Below are 11489 nucleotides of genomic sequence, written 5' to 3'. Positions count from 1 at the left end.
CCAACTCTGACTGTATTTCTGTTGATCTCTCCCTTTATGTACATCCAGATTTGCTCTACATATTTGGGTGCTTCTATGTTTTTGATATCTGGTTCACTTGGGTATCAGCTACATTCTTCCCTTTCCCTACAATGCCACTTCTTCACATTACAGAGAACAAGGCATATTTCAAACACTGAACCTTATAGATGCTGTGGTAAAAATGACAGAACACTTTTAGACCCAAATCCAAGAATATAAAGATGAAATCCATTGTTACTAAGGAAATAACATCTTCCTCTTACGGTCAGCCAATCAGAACCACGATAGTAGGAGAACCATGCTGGAGCAGGGACCCACAGTACCAGGGCTCTCCTGATATAACTCCTAACCTGTTGTTCTCAGTAATAAATAGAGGCTCTCATGAAACCAAATGCTTGTAGCAACTTGATTTTTCAAGTGCTGCTACTGAGTAGTATAGGTCAGTTCTTTCCCAACCTGTTCGGGCATCAGATTCAGGCCCCAAATCCACCCAGAAGAATTTGGCCAGAAGGTTGAAACATGCGCCCACCCTTGACTCATGCTATCTCACAAGATCATTTTTCTTTGACTTCACAAGCCTGTTGTCTGATTTTGTTCTTTCTCTTATCACTGCTCCCAGGCTGTCTTCCCCCATCATGAATCACCCTCTCTTGTCTCCCAGTGCCTGACTCCTTAGCCTCAATATTTCTGCCCTCTCCCTTTGCTCTCTGCAGGAAACTGAAGTCTCAGATTTCGCTTCTAACTGAAGCCTGACATCTTTTCAGCACACATCAGAGCACCAGGAATTATTCAGACTCTAGTTTCCTCTGGCACATGTGCTTGTCAGCAGCCATCCTGAAAGGCACCCAGCTCTGGGCAACTCTCAGAAACTATTCAGAGAGTCAGAGAGGTGGCATGAGGGTCCTTCCCACAGGCTGCGTTGCTCTGAGTAGCAGGTTGGCTTCGGCATGGCACAGGGTTTTACATCCACCCAAAGCTTTGCCTTTTCCAGTTCATTGGGAGACACCACTCAGCTTTGCTACTTTGACCTAATGCACCTTATCTGTGCCTAAAATGTCACTTTACACTTTTAAAAAGAGATGCTCATGGCTGAGTGTCTCATTTCATGCTCCCTTGTGCTCAAGTTAAAGATGGGAGAAGAAATACAGAGAAGGGCTAATTGGTTTCTCCAGGAGATGCAGCAGGTGAGCAAATATCAAACTTGGCCCTCACTGAGCTAGCCTGCTGGCACCCTGCTGCTCTCCTGAATCACAGGTGTCGGAGCTAGAGGGAGTGTGCAGTTCTGGTCCCTCATCCCACAAGGAGGCTGCCCAGAGCCACCCAGCCAGTTGTTGGCAGAGCCTGTGTTAGAGCCCTGTCTCTGACTTCTGCCTATACCCGTTGAGCCACATAGCTTAGTTTCTCATTTCGGATATCAGGAAGACAGAGACCTTGGAAGTCATTCACCAGGGGCTTAGAGAGCAAGGAGCTAGGGACCCTTGAGAAGGGCCTTCTCCTTGAGATCCCAGGACCCCTGGTGGGACTGGAAGGGATGGAAACTGAAAATCTCCAAGAGCAGAACACACGTGGTGTGGCCCTACTTGCTGAAATCCATGGGTGGGGGTGGTAGGGGGTGAGACAGAGCAGAGCAGCCAGAGCTCTGGAGGGCTGGACCTGAGAGCTGGGGAAGCCAGGGAAGTGTTGTGGGGTGTGGGGTATACAGCGAGAGGATACTTGGGTGGCATGTGGAGGCCTGGGGGAGGTGGCTGGAAGAGGAGGGTGGTGATGGCCCCTGAGGTGGAAGCAAAGCCCTGGGCTCCCTGGGGGCTAGTGTTTGAGAAGAGTCTGGGGCTTTGCAAAGGCCAGAGTGATTAATAGAGCACAACTGGTAGACTTTCTTCTCCGGTGGAGAAGAAAGGTGGCAAAATAGGAGACTGGGCTCTGGGCTGCAAGAGCTCTGAAAACAGATGTCCAGGCTCCCATCTCTCCCCTCGCCCTTTCCTTAGGGCGTGTAAGAGTAAGACAGAGCCCAGGCACGGCAATGAACTTCTACACTCCTGCTCCCTCACTCCCTCTCTTCCTCTGCCACTTCTCCAGTCTCTCTGTCCTGCCTCCTCTTCCTCACCCCGCTCCCTTCCATCCCTCCCCTCTCTTTCCCACCACCCCTCCTTCCTCTCCTCTCCTCCATCCCCTCCCTCCCCTGACCTTCTCATCCTGGCGCAGCTGTGTTCTCTTCCGTCCAATTTTCTTATTATCAACATGTAGCTGCATCTCCTTCCCATGCAAGTGGCTGTGCTCCCTGACACCAGTATAAAAGGGGCATAAGTAGGCCCTCTTTCTTGGGGACAATCTTTGTGGCAACTTTGTGTGAAAGGCTACTTCAGGTTCTGCCCAGTAGTGTGTGTGCGTGTGTGCAGGCTGGTTGGAACATTGTTGGTTTGCTGTAGGGAAACCTAGTTTCCTTCTCCCCCTTCTTCCCAACCCTGCTCCAGACGGGAGTGAGCCTGTGCTGGGACGCCTGGGCCCTGCACTCCTGCCTCCTGCGAAGCGCTGCGGGGTTGGAAAGCGTGGTGTCGGGATGGGAGGAGAGCACTTGCCCTGGTTTGTTCCAGCGTCTCCACTTTGGACAACGGTGCAGCCAATCATTCCCCTTTCCATGAACTGCCTTTGCAAAGTGCAAATGCGCGATCCAGGAATGTCCTGAAAACCTTTAGCATTTATCTGCCTGAAATTGTTAGCTTCATCCCCCTAACAAAGTGCTGAAGCAATGGGACTTGGGCTTCAATAGAGAGAAATGCACTTAGGGGCGCAGCGGGGTCTGGGAGCTGGCAGAGGACAGGGTGGTCCTACAAGGTCCCTGGGAGCAGCTGGTTAGTCACAGGCGACTGGAAAGAAAATAGTAAGGAGCATTTTGCACATTTGATCCCCTGGCCTAGGACCACCGGACGGTATCCCATGTCTCCTAAGACAAGGTCATTACTGCATCTCTGCCCACTCTCCTGCAAGTGAATCACTGCTTCCGTTGCTGGTAATGTCACTTAGCACTTTGCTGCTTCTTCTTCTGGGCAAATGCTTGCAGCTCCCACCCCACCCCCACTCAACTCAGATGGCTCTACTACCAGTTGTGAAGGAACGAGCTTAGATTGGGGAGTGAGGCAGAGTAGCGTTGAAGCTTTTTCTGCTTATGTAACCCATCATGTAGAGAAGTGGTCTTAGGAGAAACTATTGAATTTACATTGTCCCATAAGCACTTTCTACAAGCCGTCTGATCCCCCTCCACCGTGGTCTGGTCCTGGGAGGCAACTGCTCTTGGCCTTGCATTTCCTTAGTCACTGCTCCTGTGGCTTTCAGACTTGGTCACGAGGGAGTAAAAGACTGAGGGATGTGATTTTTATTGTAAATAAAACCAATTTTATTAATAATTTTATTGAACTATTCAGATACCCTACCTGTCTAATCGCAAATAGTCACCCTGGCATAATCTCTGTGCCCTGTTGAAAGGCTCCTCTAGGCGCTTAATCAGCAGTTATTTCTCTTGCTGGTGTGTTTGCGTGTTTCCTGTCTGTCTGTCCAGCATGCAGGCTTCACTCCTTTCACCTGTCTTCGCCTTCTCTTCCTTGTCTTTGCCCCATGTGGTCCCTGCCCCCATCTCTCCAGCCTGTCCTCCAAATCAGGAGCACCTGATTGAGGACCTAATAGCAGGACCACAGTTGCTTTGCTTCTAAGGACGCTAATTACCCACTACTTCATTTGCATGTGAGCTTTCCTCATAGGATCATTGTTCATCGCAGGAACTGGTGGGGTGTGGCATGGTTAGGTCAGCCTTCCCCGAAATCTGAACTCTGCTTGGCCAAACTCCACGGTGACCTCAGCTCCCCTCCTCCTTCCGCTGCAATTTGCAATGCACCCCACACTTCTGCTTTCCCTGTCTCTGCCTGGGCCGGCTCCCATCACCCCGCAGTCCTTCCTAAATGGGCTGCTTGGTTCCTTTTATTTTTAATAATTCACCAGGATATCGTCCTTCTTCCAGTACAACAGAATCCACTTCTGAGTATCACTGCCCACTCAGCAGCCGGAACGTTCTCCCAGCAGCTGGTACACTGCTGGCGTCTGACACACAAGGGTGGGCAGCAAATCAGAAAAGGACAAAATAGGCTCAAGGAGCAAAAGAAAAGTTGAAAGAATTAGCACTGGGGAGAGCTCAGTGAATCGGGCACCAAAACAGGAGCTGAAGACCTTTGACAAAGAACCTAGGGAGAGAGTGAAATTGATAACTAGGCTATGGATTATTTCCCCGTTCCCATTTTTGGGCTGTGATTTGTCTTAGTTAAGGCTCTTGTAGTTCTGACAGGAAACAACTCAAAACTGGTATACGTACGTGTGGGGGAGGGGTAATTAGATGGATACAGGGTATCTCTTCAAACCCCGGGAGGGGGAGGGAGAGGGCCTCTGCTGTTGCCCCGAGGGCCTGCATGGGAGCCCTGAGCCAAGGCCAGAACCCTCCAGCACGAAGGCGCCCTCCTCCAGACCGCTCCCCTGCCTGCACCTGCCGCGCCTCTCCCTCCCAGTGGCCTCTGCCCCCGCCTGCACTGGGCAGCGAAGCAGCTCACAGCTCTTAGCATCACACGTGTGCACAGTGGTGAGGCTAACAGAAACTTCCGAGCCCCAGGCCCACAGTTCTCCATAGCGCGGCTGGTTTCCGCCAGCCACAGCCAGTCAAGACGTCTCAAGGAGGTGAAGTGAGGCTGACCAGATGGTAAAAGATCAATGCACCTCTTCTTCCCAATCAAAGGCTCTGGTGGCTGTTCTCAGTTTTCCTGCTTCTCACATCTCTGACAACCACTTCCTTCCCCATCTTTCATTTGTATCGCATGCAGCCCCTTGTTTCTGTCGTCCTTTTCAGAACACAGACCGCAATGTTCCCTAGAAACGGCCTCTGTCACTCGGGGCAGCCCTGTTGCTTCAGGACTTGGCGACATTCCGTATCAGAGGGCAGATCCCAGGTGGAGTGCAGGTCCCAGGTACTTACTGTTTTATATGGGGAGGGGGAAGCCCCCCGACAAGCTGGCTGTGGCAGGAAGCCGCACCACTTCCCTCCTCGACTTCTTCGTCCCCCTCGGTCCTGCCCCAGCCCGGGCAGCTCACTTTCCTGCGAGGAAAGCCGTCACCGAAGAGTCCCCTGTGGTAGTGAAGACGGCTTAGTAGTTGTCCCCCCGCCCCGGGTGAGGGCGCTCTGTGATGAACCTGGGCTGAAGAAAATGCTAAGCCATCAGTGTTTTCCATTTTCTAGTTCATTCATTCTATAGCTCAGTCTTCCAGCTGAAGATCAGTTCACTAGAGTTCTGTCTCCTCACTGTCTTGCTCTCTCGTTCACACTGTGTAATGAAGGAATGAGAGACTCGAAGAGACAATGAGGGGCCGTAGTAATGGCCCCCTGGTGTATGAAACTGGAGGAAGAGCCGGAAAAGGATACGTGGAGGGAACAAGCGAGGAACTAGCACATCGGGCGAGGGCTGAGAAAGTCAGAAACCCGGGGCTGCCACGCATGTGGCAGAGAGAAGGGGGCAGTTATGTTTACTAGGAAAAGCAGAAGTGAATCAGTGAATTTAAAAATCATTTCGTGGCTCTGACAAGTGCGGCTCAGTTGGCCGGGTGTCATCCTGCAAAGCTGAAGGTCTCCAGTTTGATTCCTGGTCAGGGCACAGGCCTGGGTTGGGGGTGTTGTCCCCTGTTGGAGCGCGTAGGGTGGGAGTGCGTATGGGGGGCACCCGGCGGGTGTTTCTCTCTCACATTGTTGTTTCTCCTTCTCTCTTCCCTACTCCCTTCCCCTCTCTCTAAAAATCAATGAATTTTTTAAAAATAAAAAATTATTTTGTGAAGGTCTTATATCAGTCATCAGTTGCCACCATATGCTGGTAACAAACCACCACAAAGCACACAGCAGTAACACTTGCTCACATCCAAACGTCTGGAGCCAGCTAAGGGCCGACTCTGTGGCTCTGCCGAACTGCTCATTTCTCACATGTCAGGTTGGCTGGTTGTCGGCTGATCTTGGCTGGGCTCATGCAGACTGGCTTGCTCATGTGTCCGCTGACATCCACCGGCCACGGCAGGTCACATGACAGAAGGTGTTAAAGGGTGGAGCAGTCACCCTGCCTGCAGGGCAGGGGAGGCAGCTCAGATTGAGGCCATTGTTGCAAAGAAAAAAAGAGTACAGATATTTAGCCAAAGTTTGAGGGCAGCTGAACTTATCATCACTGCTCTGAGTCTCTCATCGCTGGGCTCTGGGCTGAACCTGAAAACAAGGCCATCTGATGGGCACAGACATACGGTAAGGCTACAGGACGTTAGCACTGCACCAGCCAGGTCAGACAGCAGGAGCAGCTGCCTCCGCATGGAGACTGTGGATTTGCCCTGTTCGTAGCTTCAGGTTCACGGTCTCAAAGCCCCCACACTAGGGGACGATTCTCCTGGGGGCTGGTGGAGTTAGATTCTGCTCAACCACAAGATCCTAAGAACATTTCTGAACAGCATTGAAACAAATGTATTTGGTGCACTTTCCTCTCCAAATAAACAACATTAAACGTATGTATAAAACATGGCATTCAGAAAGCTCTGTGGTTCTTTATTAAGTAACCTCACCCTGATGTTTTCAATGAGACTGATCCAAGAGCTTTTTAAAAATTTACTATCATTCCCTTCTTCACGCTGAGTGTAGTAATCCTTTCAGGTCAGCCCTCAACTGGAGGACTTCAGGTCACCATTAAAATGTCTGGAGTTTCCTTTTCTTTCCTTTTCTTTCCTTACGCTTCCTCTCCTCTTCAGTCACCTGCTTAGGTTTGTAAACTAATTTTTAAAAATGTCCTATGTTCATACAAGAAAGTGATATCCATTAATGAAAGGAATTACGGTTACTGACCCACTCTACAACGTGGATGAGCCTTGAAAATATCACGCTAAGTGAGAGAAATCAGTCAAAGCACCACACACTATACAGCTCTATGTACATAAAATAGACAGAAGAGATAAATCTATAGGGACGGAAAGTAGATTCGTGGTTTCCCAGGGCTGAGAGAGATGGAGAAATACAGGGTTTCTCTTTGCGATCATGAGAATATTCTAAGATTAATATCTGTGACGAATGGATTTACACCTCTGCAAATATTCTGAAAGCCATCAAAGTGAATCCATTGCTGCACACACGAATTATGTCTTGGTACAGCTATTTGGATTCTTTTCGTTGTCTGACATTCCAGATCGAGGCATCCCCACCGCTTGTGTGCCCAGGCTGCTTGTGCACCTTGTCTGCCAGGAAGTTGGAGGGAAAAAGAGAGAAAGAGACACATAGAACATTTGTACAGTAAGAAAGCAAGACCCCTACGAATATTTTTTGTCAGGAAGGAGTAATGTTCCATTTTTAATTTTTAATTCGTTTAGGCCTGCTGACAGGCTGACTGTCATCCCTGAACTCCACACAGAAGTCCAGGAATCTGATGTCACCTATGGAGATTTCCGTCTGGCTGGGTTTTGAAATGCTAAGTAGTTCAAGGCCACAGGAAGTCTTATAAGGAAGCAGATTCTACAGGGGTTTTTGTATCACTAACAATTTAGAAAAAAGCCTCTGCCAAGAAGACACATTAGCCTTGATTACACTGCACATCCTTTATTCATCAGCCCTGTTCTCACTTCATTCATTACCAGGTTGAACTTGACATACGCAAGGCCTTCTGTGGCCCACAGGCCAGCAGACCACAAGCTATAGGTTAAATAAATTTTCATGCAGGAGTTTCCTGAGTCTGAAAATTACTTCGTAGTTTCCTTGAAAAACACTTGCAAGAGTGGGCGAGGGGGAAGGCCAGCATAGAAGAGGCTGACAGGTGGGAGGGAAAGACAGGTTCTCAGCGAGTAATTCTGGAGGATGAAAAAGTGAGAGCCAGGTGGAAGAACATCATAAACATGCCGTAGGTTTGAGATTTGGGACTGGAGCTTGTACATTTAGAGTGGTGCCAATCGGCCCTCTTGTTGAGACTTCAGCTGCAAATATTCCAGTAGATAATGGGGCTCATCCCAGGTTGGAATGCATTAAAAAAAGAACCCTGGCTGGTATAGCTCAGTGGATTGAGCACAGGCTGGGAACCAAAGAGTTGCTGGTTCGATTCCCAGTCAGAGTACATGCCTGGGTTGCAGGCCAGCTCCTCACTAGTTAGCAGGCACTCACAGCTTTCTCTGAGCCTCGGGAGCCGACTCTGGGATGCTGTGGTCAGAATGAGCTCTTAGTGGCCGGGCCCTGGAGGAAGCCAACACGAGGTCTTTGGCTCAGGCCTCCTTTCCTCTGGGCTCTACAGGTGCTGCTGGGCTCTGGGTTGAAGGTGAGTGGTAGGACCGCCCACTGGCAAGGGTATGGGGTCTGCTGAGCAGACTTCAACCAACATAAATGACCCAGACACAGGCACATGCCGCGGGGCTGCCCTTGGGAGTCGTCAGGGCGGCAGTGGGAGGCAAAGAGCCAGGGCTGCATTCAGAGCAGGTGCGTGTGGAATACCCCAAGCAGAACCTGAGGGCATTAGCTGGGTCCCCCCAGCTGGTCTGGCCTCATGACAGAAACAGCGACTCCTAAGGTCTTCAAGCAAAAAAAGGGGGCCACGGTCAGGTGCCCATGCTCTTTTGGAAGAAGGCCCATCTGGGAGACATTAGTGCCACCCACAGATATTTCTGCCTCCTGCCACACCCGCACACATAAATGGCTGGGTTGTACTTCTTGCTCCATTCAAGTGGAGTGTGGCCATGTGACTTGCTCAGGACAATGAAGGTGGGTCAGAGTATTAGTGTCACTTTGAGGTGGGAGATTTACGAGAATGTCAATCCATGGTATGTTTTAAAGATGGTGAATCTTCTGTCAGCCTGCGTCAGAGAGTACAGAGAATTAGAGCAAAGCTCCGTAGTCAGGGGCCACACAGAGCATGCAGAAGACATTGACTTTGTTACGGCAGCACAATCTAGAAATAACCCTGGTTTGTCACTGCAGCATGGCCTGGCTCATCCTGACTGATATATCCTCTGATTAACACTTGGCCAGACTGTGCCAAGGAACAGGAAACAGAGGAGGAAGGAGACAAATGTCTACTGATCCCCATTCTGTGCTCCTCCCGTTTCTCAGGGCTCTCTGTCCCCCCAATCAACCGGCGGAGGAGTCCATAGTTTTTCTCAAAAGGCTAATTGATTTTGCCCCCATGTTCTTGGCGAGCCGCCAGCGTCACTGCTCGTGCACAGGTGTTCCACATGGGGAGCTAGCTGGACTCAGGCTGTGCCGGGACCGGTGCCAGGTCTGTTTGTGTAGTGGCCTTGGGCCAAGAGGAGGCAAAGGTGAGAGCAGGTGTTGCACTGTGGTGCACCCCGAGCAGGGGGAAGAAGGCAAGTCTGGGTGGGAGGAAGCTAAGCAGGAGGGGCCTGGCAGGCTCAGGTGGGCTGTCCCAGGAGGGACCTGCCCCTCCTGGAGGTGGAGACAGACATGCTGCGTTAAACCGAGGACCAGCCTCACCTGAGATGAGGTGTCCTTTCATTCATTCAACAAATATGTATTATTCACTTACCATAGTGCAGGCACTTTGTCAGGAAATCGGGAAAACACTGAACGATACAGACAATAGCCCCTGCTCTCTTGGAGCCTGTGTCCTAGAGAGAGGCAGGAATCGAACCACTGGTAAGTGGAATACACAGCAGGTGGGACTGTGATGGCTGCTGCTCACAGCAGAGAGCAGGCCAGGGCGGGGAGCGTAGGCCGGGGCTGCTGCCTCCCCACCCCGATGGAGGGGTTAGAGCAGGTACGTGACTCCTGGGGGTGGCAGAGGGGACAGCAAGCTTGCAGACCCTGAGGGGGCCGTATACCCTATGATGGTTGGGACCCCTCAGAACCCAGGAACGGACGCCCCTCTCCCCAGTAGTTCAGCTATAGAATTGAGTGCAAGCGTTTAGTGGGGACATCACCTGCTTTCTATCAGAGGGGGCATTTTCACTAGTGGGTCTGGGTCCAGCCTGGGGCTGGAGGTGGGGTTGGGGCTGTTTCTCCCAGGGCCCTCTGTTCGTTAAAGTCCAGCTTCGTCCTGCAGGCCTGAACCCCTCCTCCAAACCCACAGGGGCTCCCTCCTGGCCAGGCTGGTGGTGAGTCCTGCATCTGTTTTCCTGCCCCTGAGAGAGGGGAGGGCAGGATGGGGGGGGGTGGAATGTCTTCAGCCTGGAGCCTGGAAAATGGAGGATGGATGGGCTGATCAAAGCCATCGTCCATTAGTAACTCCAGTTCCATTTTCCAGGTTTACATTCTCAGTTCATAACGGTTTAAAAACTATGGATTTTCATTTTGCTTGTTGCACCTGTAACCTCCCCAAGCACCCTCCGGGGTGCGGGTGTCAAGCAGCCAGGCCTGCGAGGTAATGTAGCACCTCAGCCACTGAGACGGGCGCCCGGGGACGGGAGGCATTAAACAGACCAACAACGACAAATCAATCAAGCCTTGCCCGGGGCCTCAGCTGGGCTGCTGGGTCTGCCCTGTCGCACACGGGCTATGTGCACAGGGGAGTGAGGGAAGCTGGTGGAAAATTCCGGAAAGTGCCTGACTAGGGCCGAGGAACCAGACCCAAACTGTTACTGTGAAAGAACCGAGTCCACAGAAGGGCCAGGGCATCCACCCTCCCCTGCCTGTCTCACAGCCCACAGGCCAGACTGACCTTCCTCACAACGCTGCTCTCCCCAGACCCTGGCCTGGGCTGGGACAGGCAGGGGACCGCAGCAGAGAGAGCTGGGCCCGACCACCTCGGCCCCTTCCCTTCTCCCTCCTGGAACAGACATGCACACCCTTGAATTTTCCAGTACATGACTGATTTGGGAGAGGGCAGGAAAAGACCGGTTGACAATTTATAGAATTTTAGCAAACCTGATTCTTTAAGTGTTCTCCACAGCGGGACGGTCAGGCGCAAAGGCAGACTCTAGGAGTGCTTGTTCCAGGCAGGAGACAGGCAGCCTGAGAGCCCTTTAGCGTCATTTCTAGGGCACTCACAGCCTCTCCTGCATCCCGGTTCCCTAGGCCTCTGCTCCACCTGCTTCCTTCAGGGAGGCTGAGCCTTGCCCCCCAGGGCTCCCTGGCCTCTGCTTGGGGCCACCCCTCTGTGCACAAGCCCCACAGCTCGGTTTTGCTCCACCCCCTCAGGGTTTTCCAACAAGACTCTGGCTCTGCACAGATGGCCTTTGACCTGGGGAGTCCTGCCCAGAAGGGCGGCTTCGGGCCTGGCTCCTCAGTGCCCAGGCCTGGCCAGAACCCTGCAGGGCCCCGGGCAGGCCAGCCACGGGGGACACGGGCCCTCTGCACTCCCCTCTCTCAAGTTCCCCGCCCTGCCCAGCTCCCTCCTGCAGGGTAGAGACTGTTCACAAGCCTTCCCCCACTCCCGCCCTGCAGAGAGACACTGTGCAGCCAGGAGCTCAGCCTTGAACCCCAGCTC

At 51.9% G+C, this 11489-nt stretch overlaps 1 long non-coding RNA gene across 1 annotated transcript; it reads right to left on the bottom strand.

The window, feature by feature from the left end:
• Nucleotides 1-6383: 6383 nt before the first annotated feature.
• On the bottom strand, nucleotides 6384-11200 carry LOC119054117 (uncharacterized). The gene is made up of 3 exons (XR_005083451.2): nucleotides 10928-11200; nucleotides 9591-9672; nucleotides 6384-8901 (listed from the first exon to the last, which is right to left on the bottom strand). It is a non-coding gene; the product is annotated as an uncharacterized LOC119054117 (long non-coding RNA).
• Between the last annotated feature and the right edge of the window lie 289 nt (nucleotides 11201-11489).

The sequence above is a fragment of the Artibeus jamaicensis genome, unplaced genomic scaffold (genome assembly GCF_021234435.1).
Source record: "Artibeus jamaicensis isolate MK-2021 breed Jamaican fruit bat unplaced genomic scaffold, CSHL_Jam_final contig_354, whole genome shotgun sequence".
Lineage (NCBI taxonomy): Eukaryota > Metazoa > Chordata > Mammalia > Chiroptera > Phyllostomidae > Artibeus > Artibeus jamaicensis.
Note: the sequence above shows the minus strand (reverse complement) of the source record. Positions and strands in the feature narration are given on the sequence as shown.